Source organism: Panthera onca, chromosome A1 (assembly GCF_046562875.1).
Source record: "Panthera onca isolate mPanOnc1 chromosome A1, mPanOnc1 haplotype 2, whole genome shotgun sequence".
Classification (NCBI taxonomy): domain Eukaryota; kingdom Metazoa; phylum Chordata; class Mammalia; order Carnivora; family Felidae; genus Panthera; species Panthera onca.
The window spans coordinates 169744539-169763896 of NC_138339.1; the positions used below are offsets into that span (position 1 = coordinate 169744539).

Genomic DNA, 19358 nt, shown 5'->3' on the forward strand with positions numbered 1-19358 from the left:
AAATATGTATGTGTGTGTGTACATATATATATGTATATGTACACACACACACACACACATATATGTTTTACTTCATAATAATCTGGAGTTGAGGACGGCAGGTGGGAGGAAAACTGAAACAAGATTGACCATGAGTTGATAACTGTTGAAGCTGATTAGGAAATGAGGGTTCACCATACTATTATGTATGCTTTTGTGTATGTTTAAGGTTTTCATGGAGCATGAATGAACTATTGCTATACACAATAGGCAACAAATCTCACAAACATTGAGCTGAACAAAAGAAGCCAGACACAAAGTGAGCATACAATGTGATACCATTTATATTAAACCAGGCAAAACAATTCTATGATGTTAGAAGTCAAAGGTGCCTGGGTGGCTCAGTCAGTTAAGCAGCTGACTTCAGCTCAGGTCATGATCTCATGGTTTATGAGTTCAAACCCCGTGTTGGGCTCTGCGCTGACAGCTCAGAGTCCGGAGCCTGCTTCAGATTCTGTGTTTCCCTCTCTCTCTGCCCCTCCCCCGTTCATGCTCTGTCTCTCTCAAAAATAAATAAACATTAAAAAAAAATTAAGAAAGAAGTCAGGGTAGTGGTTACCCTTGGGGTAACAGTAACTGAGAGGGAGCCAAGGAGGAGGTTCTGCTGTTCTGAAAATATCCTCTTTTTGATCTGGGCATTGGTTACATAGGTGTGTTTACTTTGTTAAAATCAAACAGTACACTTATTTTTTTTAAGTCCTCTGGATGAATGCCATACTTCTTAAAAGATACTTTTATTTGCAAAATTCAAATTAAAATGAATAAATGAATAACATTTAGTTGCACAGTCTAAGAAAGCTTATTTGCATATCCAGTTTCAGTGGATACTCTTTTTTTTTTTTTTTTTTTTTTCAACGTTTTTTTTAATTTATTTTTGGGACAGAGAGAGACAGAGCATGAACGGGGGAGGGGCAGAGAGAGAGGGAGACACAGAATCGGAAACAGGCTCCAGGCTCCGAGCCATCAGCCCAGAGCCTGACGCGGGGCTCGAACTCACGGACCGCGAGATCGTGACCTGGCTGAAGTCGGACGCTTAACCGACTGCGCCACCCAGGCGCCCCTGATACTCTTTACTACTAATCACTGGATACAGCTTGGGTTCTCTCTCTTCCTAACGATATACTCAATTTTTTGTTAATAAAAACAAGAGTGCACATAACCAAAAACCAGATACTGAAAGAAAATAAATTTAACCAGTACTTTTGGCCTCCTGAATGAATCTCACCAAAGTATCTAACAAGTAGGCAAACTGATTGCTGCACATACATAACATATACGTAGATATGCTACTCCACACTGAAATGCCTCAAGCAGTGCTAAGTACACAAAGCCTACTCTTGTATATCAATAGCACTGCAGCAGTTTGACATACTATATTTGACTAATTTGTCTAACTAGAACATACATACACATACTATACAACAACTTTGTTCCTCAAGGCATTGAGGAACAATTGTATACATTGCCAATGAACACACTGTGCCTTGTCCCATTGCAAAACAAGATACATACACTCTCTCACCAATACAATATAAAAGTTGGACAAAATAAAAAAAGTTTTTTTTTTTTTTAATTTAAGGGGCGCCTGGGTGGCTCAGTCAGTTGAGCATCCGACTTCGGCTCAGGTCATGATCTCACAGTTCATGGGCTCGAGCCCGCATCAGGCTCTGTGCTGACAGCTAAGAGCCTGGAGCCTGCTTCGGATTCTGTGTCTCCCTCCCTCTCTGCTCCTCCCCCACTTATGCTCTCTCTCTCTCCTTCAAAAATAAATAAAAACATTAAAAAACATTTTTTTTAATTTAAAAAGCTAGACAGGATATACCAATCAGGGCCACATTCTGACTGGATATAGTCCTTTGTTTAATATAGAAATAAAATCCACTGAGTGACCTTCCTTTAGTCATTAACTCAAATCCATTACTGTGCCCAAGTCACACAACCAGTGAGGGGTAAAATTAGAATTCTTAACCATTAAAATTGTAGGTCTCAATGATAAAGCTTCAGAGAAGCAGTGACGCTGAGTCACGTTCCTCCACCACCAAACATTAGTCTGCTAACATTTCAGCTAGTGCTCCCCTTCAAATAAGCAAATGCATAATTATTGCCCTTCATAACTCAGGCTCCCTTAAGAGATTAAAAGAAGTGCTTAGCCACAATAATTTTTGACATATTGAGAATGCAAAGTAAAAAAGAAGATTGTACCTCCCTTACTTGCTTGCTGATGCTTATGAAATACTTTTCATTCTACTATTAGAAATAAAGAGAAAGGAGGGCCTTCTGGCTCCGGCCATGACCAAATAGCTTGTATTGGACTAACCCTCCCACAAAATAACAACCATAAACTACACAAATATTTAAAACAACCGTGTGGCAAAACTGTTGGTGACCCATCCATATCCCTAGGGATCCCTTTTCCCAGTCCTATGCACTCAATGGCCAGCAACTAAACACTTTGTTGTTAACAATTCATCCCTGCAAGCTTTAGAGGATGCATTCTCACTGTGGGCAATAATTGGTCCTTGGGGAGAAAAATAATTGTACTCTTTTTATGTATAAAGTACAGATAAAAAGGGGTGCCCAAGTGGCTCAGTCGGTTAAGCAGCCGACTCTTGATTTCACCTCAGGTCATGATCTCATGGTTGTGAGACTGAGCCCCACTTCAGACTCTGTGCTGACAGCTTGGAGCCTACTTGGGATTGTCTCCCTCTTTTTCTCTCAAAATAAATAAATAAACATTTTTTAAAAAAGCAAATACGGATATAAATATAGTACATAACCAGACATATGGTATAGTTACAGCAATAAAATTTCACAGAAAGTGATTAGGGGAAAAACTGCTGAAGCAGTTTAGTTTCTTAAATGAAGAAGTTTAACTAAGGGTGTTATCGTGAGCAAAAACTTGAGGAACTGTGTTTTAGGGGAACATACATGGGCCCTGGAGTTGCTTTGCTATAAGGAGAGCCAGAAATGCTTGAAAGTATGGCATTCCCTGGATGGACCACAGCCAATTCCTTTCCCTTGGGGTGAGACAAGTTCTAAGGTGGTGACTGATGTTCCGGAGTGTTCTGGAGATGAATCTGAGCCTGAGTCTTTACCTACGTGGTACCCTCCCTTGCCTTCTTTTTCCATATCTTGTTTCTTCTACTCCATTTCTTTTTCAAATTCAAGAAAGTTTTCTTGGGGTGCCTGGGTGGCTCAGTCGGTCAAGCATCCGACTTCGGCTCAGGTCACGATCTCACAGTTTGTGGGTTCGAGCCCTGCGTCAGGCTCTGTGCTGACCTCCCCCCCCACCCCAGTTTTAATGCTCATTCTCTCTCTCTCTCTCAAAAATAAATAAGCATTAAAAAATTTTTAAGAAAAATTTTCTTAATGTTTATTTATTTTTGAGAGAGAGAGAGGGACAGAGTGTGAGCAGGGGAGGGGCAGAGAGACAGAGAGACACAGAATCCAAAGCAGGCACCAGGCCCTGAGCTGTCAGCACAGGGCCCGACGTGGGGCAAGAACTCGCGAATGGTGAGATCATGACCTAAGCTGAAGTCAGACGCTTAACCAATTGAGCCACCCAAGCGCCCCTCTTCTACTCCATTAATGGTTTATCCAAGAAGCACTTTCTTAATTAATCATTTTATCCAAATCCTTGCTTCAGGGTCTACCTCTGGAAGAATTCAACCTAAGACAAACCATATGAAACTACTGCAAAGCAATAAACACAAGCAGGACTTAAAGTTTATGAACAATTAGAGAGGGGAAGCACATTAGAATCAAGCTGATTTACTGCTGTTCTATCTGTCAGGTAGAATAAGTACAATTTGTTATCCACGATGTCCTGATTCATCAACACATGCTAAAAGAAAAGGATCAACTTATCAAAAAACAAGAGAAGAAACCCAGGTAATAGAAAAAAGGAGCTACCCGGTGAATTTGATTTTGGAATGTAATCAAACAAGGACTAAAACATCTATGATTTATATCCAGGAGAAGAAAAGATGAAGAATTTCACCAAAGAGCAAGAATCTACATATATTTTTATTAAGTTTTTTATTTTAATTCCAATACAGTTAACATCCAGTGTTATATTAATACAGTGATTCAACAATTCTATACATTCCTCGGTGTTCATCCTGGTGAGTGTACCCTTATCCCATCACCTATTTCACCCATCCCCCAACTCAACTCCCCTCTGGTAACCACCAGTTTGTTCTTCATAGTTAAGTATCTATTTTTTGGGTTGTCTCTTTTCCCCCCTTTTTTTGTTTGCTTGTTTCTTAAATTCCACATGAGTAATATCATATGCTATTTGTCTTCTCTGACTTAATTTGCTTAGCATTATACTCTCTAGCTCCATCCATATTGTTGCAAATAGCGAGACTTCATTCTTTTGTATGGCTGAATAATATTCCATTGTGTATATATATCACATCTTCTTTATCTATCTTTCAGTGGACACTTGGGCAGCTTCCATAATTTGGGTATTATAAATAATGTTGCAATAAACATAGGGGTGCATATATCCTTTTGAATTAGTGTTCTTGTATTCTTTGGGTAAATATTCAGTGGTATGATTACTGGATCATAAGGTAGTTCTGCTTTTCATTTTTTGAGGAACACTTTTCCACAGTGTTTTCCACAGTGGCTGAACCAGTTTGCATTCTCAACAGTGCACAAAAGTTCCTTTCCTCCACATCCTCACCAACACCTGTTGTTTCCTAAGAACCTGCATATATTTTTTAAAGCCAATTAGAAATTCTATAACAGAAAGTGATTATACCTGAATTTAGTAATTCAATTGATGGGTTTGATATCAGATTAAACAAAACAGAGGAGATGATTAATTAATTAAAGAACATTTCAGTGTATTAAATTAAAGCACAGAGAGTAAAAAAGAACACAAGAAAGAGTATAAGAGATTTAAAGAACATGATAGAAAGGTTTAATATCCATGTAATTGGTGTCAAAGAAGCAGAGGAGAGAAAAAAATGAAGAGAAGCAATACGTGAAGAAATAGTAGACAAAATTTCCCAAATTTCATCCCTGATGAAAGTTATTAAACCACACATTCAAGGTGCTCTATGAATCTCAAATGAGATACAGAGAAAACCACATCTAGGTATATGATAGTCAAACTGAAGAAAAACAAATATAAAGGGGAAAATCTTAGAAAGATTAAAAGGGGCAACAATAAGTTTGAAAGGTAACTTTTCAAAAAAAATTATGGAAGTCAGAAGACAATGAAGTAACACTTTTAAAGTGCTGAAAGAAACAACAGACTTCTATATCAGCAAAAACGAAGGCAAAATAAAGATGTTTTCAACTCAAATGGACTAAAAACCTAAATTCAAGATCCAAAACTATAAAACTCCTAGGGGAAAAAAAACTATAATACTCCTAAGGAAAAAAAAATACAAAAAATGATTTGTGACACTGGATTTGACCTGATTTCTTGTTTACAACACAAAGGGCACAACATCAAAAGCAAAACCAGAAAAACTGGACTAAGTCAAACTTAAAAACTTCTGTGCATCAAAGGATGCAATCAGTAGAGTGAAAAGGCGCCTATAGAATGGGAGAAAATATTTGCCAATTGTATATCGATAAGGGGTTAATACCTAGAATATGTAAAGAATTCCTACAACTCAACAAAAACAAAAAATAACCCAATTCAAAAGTGGGCAAAGAACTTGAATACTTCTAATAGTTCTCTCTAACAGTTTGTCTTCTCCAAAGATAATGTTCAAATTACCAAACACGCATATGAAGAGGTGTTCAGTATCACTAATCATTAGAGAAATGCAAACTAAAACTAATGAGACAATCCCACAGCCATTAGAATGGTTATTACCAAAACAAAACAAAACAACACAGAAAATAAGTACTGTCAAGTATGAGGAGAAGTTGGAACCCTTGTGTGCTGTTGGTAGGAATGTAAAATTGTGTAGTCATTATGGAAAACAGTATGACAGTTCCTCAAAAAATTAAAAATAGAATCACCATATGACTCAGCAACCCCACTTCTTGATATATACCCAAAAGAACTGAAAGCAAAATCTCAAAAAGATATTTTGTTTTGGTTAAAGAATGGATATGTTTAATACATTTTGTTTTTGTTTAATGAATATAATTTATTGTCAAATTGGCTTACATACAACACCCAGGGCTCAGCCCAACAAGTGCCCTCCTCAATGCCCATCACTCATTTTCCCCTCTCCCCCACTTCCCCATCCACTCTCAGTTTGTTCTCTATATTTAAGAGTCTCAAAGAGATATTTTTACACATGTTCACAGCAGCATTCGACACAGTAGCTGTGGAAGTAACCCAAATGTCCACAAATGGATGGATATATAAACAAAATGTGATATATACACATGGTATATTATTCAGTCTTAAAAAGGAAATTCTGCCTCAAGCTACATGGGACATTATTCTTTCTTTTTTAAGGTTTTATTTATTTTTGAGAGAGAGGGAGAGACAGACAGGGCATGAGCGGGGGAGGGGCAGAGCAGGCTCCAGGCTCTGAGCTGTCAGCAGAGCCCGATGTGGAGCTCAAACTCACAAACCATGAGATCATGACCTGAGTGTAAGTCAGACAGACGCTCAACCGACTGAGCCACCCAGGTGCCCCAACATGGGACATTATTCTAAGTGAAATAAGCCAGTCACAAAAAGGACAAATACTGTACGAAGGATGGGGGTGGGGGGAAATGGGGAGTTGTTTAATGGGCATACAGTTTCAGTTCTGGAGATCTATCACATAACAACGTGAACATACTTAACACTATTGAACTGTGTACTTGAATACAGTAGAAATGGGAAATTTAATGTTGTGTGTTCTTTACCAGAATTAAAAGAAAATTTTTTTAAGCTGTGCATTTTGTTTTATTTTAATGTTTATTTATTTATTTTGAGAGAGAGAGTAAGCAGGGGAGGAGCAGAGAGAGAAGGGGAGAGAGAATCCCAAGCAGGCTCCATGCTGTCAGCACACAGCCTGATGTAGGGCTTGGACTCATGACCTGTAAGATCATGACCTGAGCTGAAATCAAGAGTCAGATGTTTAACTGACTGAGCCACCCAAGTGCCCCCCAGAAGAATTTTTAATGTTTTCAAAAAAACAAAATCTGAAGGAATACATCATATGCAGATTGATTTTTAAGAAACACTGAAGAGAATTCTTCAGGCTGAAAGAAAAATCTCAGATGAAAGAACAAAATTGCTAACAGATAAAGATGTAAAACATATTGCTAAATTTAAACAGACTACAGGGGCACCTGGGTGGCTCAGTCAGTTAAGCATCACACTCTTGATTTCAGCTCAGCCATGATCTCACAGTTCATGGGATCAAGACCTGCTTCAGGCTCTGCACTGACAGCAAGAGCCAGCTTGGGAATCTCCCTCTCTCTCTTTGCCCTCCCCCCCCCCCACTCACGTGATCACGCACACACGCTCTCAATCTCTCTCGAAACATAAATATACTTTAACTATGTTAAGGTTCATGATACAAGTAACTATAAATAAGTTTTGATTGCTTAAAACAATAAAATCTTGTGGAGCTTAAAATGTATGAAGATGTAAAATAAATGATAACAGTACAAAAAGCTGGAAGTGGTAAATGAAGCTTGACTGTGATAAGATTCTTGTATTCTTCAAAGTACTAACTTAAGTAGAGTATAAGTCAAGGATGTATATTGTAATTTCTAGTGTGACCACTAAGAGAATTATAAAAAGTCATGAATGAAAAGAGAATAGAGGAGAAAAATGGATTAACATAAATATTTCGTTAATATAAAGGAAGGCAAGAAAGCAGGAATAGAGGAACAAAAAAACAGAGACCAACAGAAAACTAATAGCCAGACAAGCAATATTAAACCCAATTATAATAGTAACTATGTTATATGTAAAAGGACTGCATAGGCCAATTTAAAGACACGTTTCAGACTGGATAAAAATATGCCATATGCTATGTACATGTTGCTCAGTTTATAGAACATATAAACGCTGAAAGTAAAAGTATGAAAAAGGATAAGCATGCAAACATTAGCTAGAGTAAAGCTGGTATAGTAGTATATTAATAACTGACAAGTAGAGTTTCTTTAAAATCATGAAAGTGACTTTAATTGTTTTCAAATCAAATAAAAATATATAAAAGGGGCACCTGGTCGGCTCAGTAGGTGGAGACTGTAACTCTTGATCCCAGGGTTGTGGTTTCAAGCCCCATGTTGGGAGTAAAGATTACTTAAAAATAGTATCTTAAAAAAAAAAAAAAAAAAATAAAAATATATATATATATATATATATATATATATATACACACATATATATATGAAATAGTTTATAGTTTAAAAATAAGATTTATAAACTATTCATTGAAAGGTTTTTAAAAAGCTAAGCCTCTCTGTTTCTGAGGATCCATGAACAAATATAATTGAGTATATCTTAGATGTTATATTAGGCAACATACAATAAGCTTTTATCTACAGAACTAGGTATACTCTTTCTTCTTCACTCTTACAGCATGTCTTTCTATGATGACAAAATTGATTTCTGATCATGTTATGGATCAGCCAGATAAGAAAAAAAAAGTACACATTTTTTCCTCTTTTTTATTTTGACACATAACAAGCAGATTTTTTTTTTTAATTTTTTAAACATTTATTTAGTTTTGAGAGAGACAGAGTGCAAGCAGGGTAAGGGAAGAGAGAGAGGGAGACACAGAATCCAAAGCAGGCTCCAGGCTCTGAGCTGTCAGCACAGAGTCCAACGTGGGGCTCGAACTCATGAACCATGAGATCATGACCTGAGCCGAGGTCGAACGCTTAACCGACTGAGCCACCCAGGTGCCCTAACAAGTAGATTATTTTTTTTAAGTTTACTTATTTATTCTGAGAGAGAGAAAAAAAGAGCATGTGTGGGGGAGGGGCAGAGAGAGAGAGAGACAGAGACAGAGAGAGACAGAGAATGAATCACAAGCAGGCTCCACATTGTCAGCACAGACCCTGATGCAGGGCTCAAACCCACAAACCTCAAGATCATGACCCGAGTCAAAGTCAGATGCTTAACCAACTGAGCCACCTAGGTGCCCTCATAACAAGTAGATTTTAAGCCAAAAAATACTAATGGAGATAAAGAAGGATGCTAGTAATGATAAAAGTGTCAAATAAGTGAATACGTAACAGAACTAACATATTCATCATAGAAATCTTTCATTATATCAATGTTTTATACATATTTTCTCCAAATTTTTGGCTCTTTCCACTTCCTCAACAGACTTTTTATTTTTAAGTTTATTTATCTTTGAGAGAGAGAGAGAGAGAGAGCACAAGCAGGGGAGGGGCAGAAAGACAGAGAGGGAGACACAGAATCCGAAGCAGGCTCCAGGCTCTGAGCTGTCAGCACAGAGCCCGACGCGGGGCTCGAACTCACAGAGTGTGAGATCATGACCTAAGCCAAAGTTTGCTTAACTGACTGAGCCACTCAGGCACCCCAAGAATGTGACTCATATCTCAGCTCAGGTCTTGAACTCAGGGCCATGAGTTCAAGCCCCATGTTGGACTCTACACTGGGTGTGAAGCCTACCTAAAAAAAAAGAAAGAAAGAAAATGGTCGAAATGGTAAAATGTTATGTATATTTTACCACAATAAAAAAAAAAAAAGATGTACAAATGCCCAATAGGGACATGAAAAGATGCTTAACATCAATAGTCATTAGAGAAATGCAAATCAAAGCCACAATGAGATACATTTCACACCATTAGGATGACTGATTATCAAAAACAAACAAACAGAAAATAACAAGTATTGGACACAGAAACTGAAATCTTCCAGCACTGCTGGTGACAATGTAAAATGGTGAAGCCACTGTAAAAAAAAAAAAAAAAGCTGGGGGTGGGGGGCCGCTTGGGGGTGGGGGGCTGTCAGTTGAGATTCAGAGTCTCGGCTCAGGTCATGATCTCATGGTTCCTGGGATTGAGCCCCACATCAGGCTCTGTACTGACAGTGCAGAGCCCTTTTTGGATCCTCTGTTCCCCACTCTCTGCCCCTCCCCCAGTGTGTGCACGCATGCGTGTGCAATCTCTCTCTCTCTCTCTCAAAAATGAATAAACATTAAAAAAATAAAAGGGTAAATTTTATCTTATGTTTATTTTACCACAATTTTTTTTTAAGATTTTATTTTAAGTAATCTCTATACCCAACATGGGGCTTAACCTCACAACTCTGAGATCAAGAGTCACATGCTCCACTGACTGATGCAGCCAGGCACCTCTATTTTACAACGTTTTTTTTTTTTTAAAGAAAGAAAAGTTTTGAAGGTATGCTACCTGGGGCTCCTGGGTGACTCAGTTAAGTGTCTGACTTCAGCTCAGGTCATGATCTCCCAGTCTGTGGGTTCAAGCCCCACGCCAGGCTCTGTGCTGACAGCTCAGAGCCTGGAGCCTGCTTTGGATTCTGTGTCTCCCTCTCTCTCTGCCCCTCCCCGCTCATACTTTGTCTCTCTCTATCTCTCTCTCAAAAATAAAATAAACATGAAAATTAAAAAAAAAGAGAAAGGTATGCTACCTTTTGTGTAAAATAGGGGCATAACATCATATCTGCTTACGTTTTCATAAACAAATACCATAACAGTAAACATATTAAAATGTTTACCTGTAAGACAACGGTAATTAGGTAGATAAGGACAGATGTGAAACTTCTCTGTGTACACTTTTCATACCATTTGTATTTTTTTTTTAATTTTTTTTTTTAACGTTTATTTACTTTTGAGACAGAGAGAGACAGACATGAACGGGGGAGGGGCAGAGAGAGAGGGAGACACAGAATTGGAAGCAGGCTCCAGGCTCCGAGCGATCAGCCCAGAGCCCGACGCGGGGCTCGAACTCGCGGACCGCAAGATCGTGACCTGAGCCGAAGTCGGACGCTTAACCGACTGAGCCACCCAGGCGCCCCATACCATTTGTATTTAAATCATGTAATATACTACCTATTCAAAAATGAATAGATTTTTTCAAATAACTAAATACCATTCACTCAGATATGGCTTTTCCCTGACTAAAGCAGTCACATACTTTTTAAACCATTCTTACATAATTAAAGGTTAGTTACTTTAAATCATAAATACAGTCTCAATTCCATTTTAAACAGAAATGTTTGATCCCATAAAATAACAAAAGCTTCAAAGTTAATTTAATGCTAGCTCTTGTCCTGTCCTCCAGATGGGCTCTGCGGTGGGTTAACTCCTGTCAGTGGCAGAGGGGAGCAGGGCCCTCTTTCCCCTCTCCAAGCTTCTACTGTTCCTTACTGCGATTTTACTACTCTACCTTTCTGACCCACTGCCCTCCACCCAGAGGAGGAAAGACATGTTCTTACTTTTACAGGTAAGTTCATAGGACGGTTGCATGTTTTCTCTGCTTGCAGATATTTAAAGCCAACTTTCTCTTCCAGGGCTCTTCATGGGTTTGTAGGAGATGCCCCCTACAAATCACTGTTGATCTCTCGGCTGCCGTTCCCTCGACCTGAAAGGATACGCTCTATACTCCCAAACACTAGGAATTCCATGGGACTCCTCCAGCTTCTCCTTGTTTACGTGGCCTTTGAGCCAGATTATGCGATGACCCCAAGGAGGCTCTCTTTCACATCTGGTTCATGGGAAATACTCATGCGCTGATTGCCTAACAAACTCTGGAAGAACAGGCTGATTCCAATTTACTAGATACTCTCCCCTGCTCTACTTCCAAGCAGCAAGCCAGCTCTTCTCTTGATCTCTAGATTTCCCGAAAAGGAGTCAGACATCAGCAAACGGTGACCTGATAAATTCAAAGGACGTACTTTAGGCTTTGCAAGCTGAAGCCTCTCTCTTTTGACTCGAGGTGAGGAGGAAATCACATATCTACTTCTCTTTGGGAGGGGAGCAAGGTTCAAACCCAACAACAGCTGTCTCCAAAGGAATCCTTTAAAAAAATTCCTCTCCCTTATAGTGGAGAAATTGCAACACCTTGGACAAAGTATCAAAATTAGTATAGTCAATAACAGGCAGATAGATATTATGCACCCCAAGATGCGATGCTCTGAGAAAAATACATCATTTATGTACCATTTTGACCGGTGTCATAAACTGAATATAATCATGAGAAAATAGCAAACAAAGTAAAAATAAGAATTGTTCCTTTAAAAATTTTTTTTTCAGTATTCTACAAAACTGCCATTGTTCTAAAAGACAAAGAAAGGCTCCGTAACTGTTCCAGATGAAAGAGACTACAGAGAACAGCCGAATGTAGCAGGTACACTGCAACACCTAGAGGAGGAAAACAAAAGCTGGAAGGACGCCATTCAGCTGACCGACTGGAATGTAAACTTAAGTTCTTCAAAGGAACTGTTTCACGGTTAACAGTTCCCGCAGCGGATAACTGTACTGTGGTTACATAACACAATGTCCTTTTTCTTAGGAAACATACAATAAAGTATCTGGAGACAAGTGTAACATATGCGGCTTATTCTTAAATAATTTAGAAAAAAATAAAGAGAGAAAGAAGGATAAAACTCCAACAAAAAAAGCAAGTAAGATAAAATGTTAACAGTAAGTGAAGCTGTATGGAAGCTAAACAGGTACTTTTTGCCCCATTCTTGAAACTTTTTTGTGACTTTGAAATTATTTCCAAGTAAATACTAGGCTTTTTATATTAAAATCTTCTCTAAGGGATGCCTGGTTAAGTCTGTGGAGCGTGTGACTCTGGTCTCTGGGTTGTAAGTTTGAGACAGCCCCACGTTGGGTGTACAGATTACTTCAAAATGAAGTGTTGGGGCGCCTGGGTGGCCCAGTCGGTTAGGCATAAGACTTCGGCTCTGGTCATGATCTCATATTCATGAGTTCAATCCCGACATCGGGCTCTCTGCTGTCAGCACAAGAGCTCACTTGGGATCCTCTGTCCCCCTCTCTTTCTGCCCTTCCCTTGCTTGCAAGCTTTGTCTCTCTCTAAATAAATAAACTTAAAATAAATAATAAAGTATTAAAAATATATATAAATAAATAAGTAAATAAATACATAAATAAATGAATAATAATCTGCTGTCTTTTAAATCTCCAAGAACATGACTCATTTATATCCTTGCTAAAGATAAAGGGACCAAGGGGCAGCTGGGTGGCTCAGTCGGTTAAGTTTCAGACTCTTGATTTTGGCTCAGGTCATGATCTCACTGTTTGTGGGATTGAGCCTCAAGTCAGGCTCCTCACTGACAGCACAGAACCTACTTGGGATTCTCTCTCCCTCTCTCTCTCTCTCAAAATAAATAAAAATTAAAAACAGGGACCAAGAGACATATATCTGATTGTTTAACAAATACCTCTTCTTTTTAATTATTTTTATATGAAAATAGCACAAAGGGGCACCTGGGTGGCCCATTCAGTTAAGTGTGTGACTTCAACTCAGGTCATGATCTCACAGTTTGGGGTTTGAACCCCACATTCAGCTCTGCACTGGTAGTACAGAGGCTGCTTGGGATTCTTGCTCTCTCCCTCTCTCTCTGTCCCTTCCCTGCTCGCTTATAAATAAGTAAACATTAACTTATTAAAAAAAAAAAAAAAAAGAAAATAGCACACAAATGGGCAAGTGTACATTGTGAACACGCTGTTTGAAAAACAGTTACATGGACACCTGTGTACCTAGGATATAGCTGATAAAACAGAACACTATCAGTATCTTAGAAGCCTCTGCCCGCACGATCTCAATCATGCCCCCATGACTCCACCCTAGACAATCACCATCCTGACTTTTGTAATTTTTCAATCTTCTTCATGTCTTTTTCATATATGTATGTAGAACTTTACGATATATAATTTAAATGTGTCTTTCACATTTTAAACAAATAGAATGTGCTATGGTATGAATGTTTGTGTCCCCCCAAAATTCATTTGTTGAAACCTAACCACCAACATGATGGCATTAGGAGGAGGGCATATGGGAGGTGATTAGGTCATGAGGATAGAGCCTTCATGAATGGGATTAGTACTCTTATAAAAGAGGCCCCACAGAGCTCCCCAAACCCTTCTGCTGTGTGAGGATACAAGAAGTATGCAACCTGAAACAGAGCTTTCGCCTGATCATCCTGGCACCCTGATCTTGGACTTCCAGCCTCCAGAACTGTGAGCAATAAATTTCCACTGTTTTTAAGCCACCCAGTTTATGGGATTCTGTTACAGCAGCCTGAACGGACTGAGAATGATAGAATGTTTACTTTTTCTATGCCTTGTTTTTTTTTTGTTTTGTTTTTTGTTGTTTTTTTGCTGAATACTACATTAAAAAAAATTTTTTTTAAGTTTATTCATTGAAGGGGGACAGGCAGAGAGAGAGGGAGAGAGAGAGAATCCCAGGCAGACTTTGTGCTGTCGGCACAGAGCCCAGTGCAGGGCTCAAATTCACGAACCATGAGATCATGACCTGAGCCAAAATCAAGAGCTGGTCACTTACCAACTAAGCCACCCAGGCACCCCTCAATACTACATTTTTTTTGATTCATTCATACTATGAATATAGCTAATGTTCATTAATTTTCATTGCCATAAAATAGGACAGTGTATGACTATAGTACTGCAATATATTTATCCAGCTACTATTGACAAACATTTGTGCGGCTCCTATGTTTTTGTCATTATTAAATACTGTTGCTGTTAGCATTTCTGCACTTGTATCTTGATAAATACATACATGAGCCTTCTCTAGGACACATTCCTAGGAACCGAACTCGTGGTACGCACCAGTGTTCAACTTTATTGCTAACTGGTACCGTCAACTACACAATGCCAAAATGTTTTTCAAGGTGATTGTTGCAATTTACATTTCCACCGGCTATGTATGAGAGAAACAGCTGCTCCACAACCCCATAACCTTTGTCAACATTTGGTACTATCCAACTTTAAAACCGTTCTGTTCTGGTAAATATGGATGGTATCTTATTATGGTTTAATTTGCATTTCCCTCGATACTACTGAACTTGATCTCTTTGCATGTATTTATGGGTTGTTTGTCTTTCTCTTTTATGAAATGCCTATTCATATCTTCTGCTTTTTTTTCTCTTGGGTTTTCCTTTTCATATTGATCTGTAAAACTTTTTCATACATTCTGAATGTTAATCCTTTTTCAATTAAATATGTTGCAATTATATTCTCTAGTCTGTAGTTTATATTCTCACTCTTTTTGATGTCTTTTTAAACAGAACTTTTTCATTTTGATGTAATCCAATTGATTAATCTTTCATTTTTGGCTTCGTATTTTTGTTGTTGTTGTTTTTAACAGAATCCTTTCTTATCCTGAGATGATAAAGACACTGTCCTTTTGTGTTTAATTTATTGGGGTTTTTGTTTTGTTTTGTTTTGTTTTAGAAAGAGAGTATATGCATGAGCAGGGGTGGGGCAGAGGGAGAGAGAGAATCTTAAGCAGACCCCACACCCAGCGCAGATCCCAACAGATGCAGGGCTGGGTTTCACAAGCATGAGATCATGACCTGAGCTGAAATCAAGACTTGGATGCTCACCTGACTGAGCCACCCAGGCACCCCAGATCAAGACAAAACTTTTATAAGACTACCTTTGGGGCGCCTGGATGGCTCAGTCAGTTGAACATCCAAGTCTTGATTTGGGCTCAGGTCATGATCCCAGGGTCTTGGGATCAAGTCCCACATTGGGCTCCATGCTAAACATCAAGCAGATATTCTCTCCCTCTCTCTCTCTCTCTCTCTCTCTCTCTCTCTCTCTCTCCTCCCCTCTGCCCCTCTCCCCAGCTCCTGTGTTCTCACATCTTAAATATATATATATATATATATAGCCTTGGGCACCTGGCTGGCTCAGTCCCAGGACCATGTGACTCTTGATCTCCTTCATATTTAAATCTTTAATTTACAGAGAATTAGTTTTTGTTTATGGTTTGAGGTAGGGTACTGACTTTGTTTTGCTTCTAATTGGATTGTAGTTGGACCATTTTTTGAATAACCATCTTTCCCATCCACTGATCTGCAGTGTCTTTACTGTCCATATATGTCCATACATGTGGGGGGTCTGATTCTTCTGTTCCACCGGTCTATTTCTCTATTCCTGTGTCAGTTCAACACTCTCAATTACATACCTATAAAGTAAATTTTAAGATCTTATACCAACCTTACCATTTTTCACTAGAAGTGTCTTGGATATTCTTGGAGCTTTGCTCTTTCATATCAATTATTCTATCAATTTAAGATTCAGCATCTTAAATTCAAAGAAAAATTCTGCGGGGGACATTGGAATTCCAATGACTCTTTGGGCAGAATTGGTATTCTTACCATACTGAGTCTTGCCCATGTACATAAAATGGCTCTGCATTTTCTAAGATCTCTTGAATAAACTTTTTGTTACATTTTTCTAAAGTATTTCATAATTTTTGGTAGTGTAATAAATGGAATTTTTTTAAGATTTTATTTTTGTTTTTAAGTAATCTCTACACCCAACATGGTGCTCAAACTCACAACCCTGAGATTAAGAGTCACATCCTCCACCGACTGAGCCAGCCAGTGCCCCAAATGAATGGAATTTTTAAAAACTGTATTTCAGGGCGCCTAGGTGGCTCAGTTGGTTGAGCATCTGACACCGGCTCACGTCATGTCTCTCGGTTCGTAAGTTTGAGCCCCACATCAGGTTCTTTGCTGTCAGCATGTGGAGCCCACTTAGGACCTTCTGTCCCCTTTCTCTTTGCCCCATCCCCATTACATGCACGCTTGTGCACTCACTCTCTTTCTCTCTCTCTCAAAAATAAATAAACATCAAAAAAAACTATATTTCTGTGGTGCCTGTGTGGCTAGTCAGTTAAGCACCTTACTTCAGCTCAGCTCATTATCTCACGGTTCATGAGTTTGAGCCCTGCGTTGGGCTCTGTGCTGACAACTCAGAGCCTGAGCCTGCTTCAGATTCTGTGTCTCCCTCTCTCTGCCCCTCCCCCACTCACTCTGTCTCTCTCTCTCAAGAATAAATAAACATTAAAAAAAATTTTTTTTAACTAAAAAAACCTACATGTCTAATGGGGCACCTGGCTGGCTCAGTCAGTGGAGCATGTGACTTGAACTCAGGGTTGTGAGTTTGACCCCCAGGTTGGGTGCAGAGATTACTTAAAAATAAAACCTTAAGGGGTACATGGGTGGCTCAGTCAGTAAGCGTCGGATCTCAGCCTAGGTCATGATCTCATAGTTCATGAGTTCAAGCCCCATGTCGGGCTCTGTGCTGACAGCTCAGAAACTGGAGCCTGCTTCAGATTCTGTGTCTCTGTGTCTCTCTGTCCTTCCTCCACTCATGCTCTGTCTCTCTTTCTCACTCAAAAATACACAAACATTAAAAACTTTTTAATAAAAAAAGAAAGCCTTGAAAAAATTATATTTCTAACAGATTTTTCATGGTCATGCAACCTGACACAGGGCTCGGTCCCATGAACCTTTAGATCATGACCTGACCTGAGATCAAGAGTCAGATGCTTGACCGACTGAGCCACCCAGGTGCCCCTTAAGGTAAGTGAGTTTTTAATAGTGCTTGTGTATCCAACAAACTTGCTAAACATTCTTATTTATTGTAATAGTTCATCTGTTGATTATTTAACTTTTCTACATCAACAATCATATCAGCTATAAAAATGTCAGTTTTTTCTTTGCAAATTCGTATCTTCTTTTTCTTTTCACATTACTTTGAGATTAACCCTCAAGAAACAATTTGAGTAGACATGATGGTTTGGGGCATCTCTGTACTCTTCCTGATATAAAATAAATGTTAACATTTCACAATTAAGTACAGTTGACCCTTGAACAACACCGGTTTGAAATATATGGGTCCATTTTTATGCGGATTTTTATTCCTAATCCAGCTTTCTTATAGTACAGCACTATAAATATATTCTTTCTTCCTTATGGCTTTCTTAATAACATTTTCTTTTCTCTAGTTTATTTATTATAAAAATACAGTATATAATACATGTAATACACAGAATATGTGTCAATCGACTATATTATTGGTAAGGCTCCTGGTCAGCAGTAAGCTATTAGTAGTTAAGTTTTTAAGGAGTCAAAAGTTATATGCAGGATTTCAACTGTGTGGTGAAAACCCCCATGTTGTTCAAGGGTTAATGGTATATTTGCCATGAATTTTTTGGAGGTGGGCTTATCAGGTTATGGGAGTTCGTTTATATTCCTAGCTTGTTTAGAGTGTTCTCATTTTATTTTTCTGCATTTATTAAGATGATCATATGGTCATTATATATATATATATATATATATATATATATATATATATATATATACAAACTATATATAAACTGGAATAAAATCAATTTTCAAACATTAAGCTAACTTGCAATTCTGGAATGAATCCAATTCGGTCATGATGTATTTCATCATTTTTATTCATCAATAGATTCAGTGTGCTTAGATTTACTTAGGATTTATGAATGAGATAGGCCTATAATTTATTTTCTTGTACTATCCTTATTAACTTTGGTGTTGCTGTATATTAATTTTTTCATAGAGAATAATTAGAATTTCAAAGATAAAGAAATGGCACTGACAGTGACAACAGATGATACCCTAGATATTAGAATAATTACTCTGACCATCTTCCTATTCCCCCTTTCATTTTTTTTTTTTTTACTTTAAGATTTTATTTTTAAGTAATCTCTACACCACTGCGGGTCTTGAATTCACAACTCTGAGATCAAGAGTCACATGCTCCACCGACTGAGCCAGTCAAGTGCCCCAAGATTTTATTTTTTTAAGTAATCTCTACACTCAACATGGGGCTCAAACTCACAACCCCAAAATCAAGTCACATGCTCTGCCAATGGAGCCAGCTGGTGCCCCTATCCCCCCTTCCTTATTTCCTCTTCCCATTTATAGAGAATAGTATAAAAGAATCATTACATAAACTATGTCATCTACTTCTTCAATTTTGTGTATTTTGTAGAAATTGAGCAAATACAGAAAAATATGTAAATAATGATCAAAGGATTTAGATTAACTTTTAATTCTTAATTTTTTTTAATTTTCTTAAATTAGTTTTCTTTATTTTTGAGAGGCAGAGAGAGACAGAGCGTGTTGGGGGGAGGAGCAGAGAGAGAGGGAAATACAGAATAGAAAGCAGGCTCCAGGCTCTGAGCTGTCAGCACATAGCCCGATGCGGGGCCCAAACTCACGAACCGTGAGATCATGACCTGAGCCGAAGTCAGATGCTCAACCGACTGAGCCACCCAGGTGCCCCTTAATTCTTAGTTTCTAATCCAACTAGTCGCCTGAAACACTTGCCTAATAAGAGGAAGTAGAAATTATACTTGGGAAG

General features: G+C 38.4%; 1 long non-coding RNA gene across 1 annotated transcript; it reads left to right on the plus strand.

The window, feature by feature from the left end:
* The first annotated feature begins 3485 nt into the window (after positions 1 to 3485).
* Positions 3486 to 12994, plus strand: LOC132681874 (uncharacterized). Its single transcript, XR_009611292.3, has 3 exons — positions 3486 to 4163; positions 11471 to 11895; positions 12213 to 12994. It is a non-coding gene; the product is annotated as an uncharacterized LOC132681874 (long non-coding RNA).
* The last annotated feature ends 6364 nt before the right edge of the window (positions 12995 to 19358 follow it).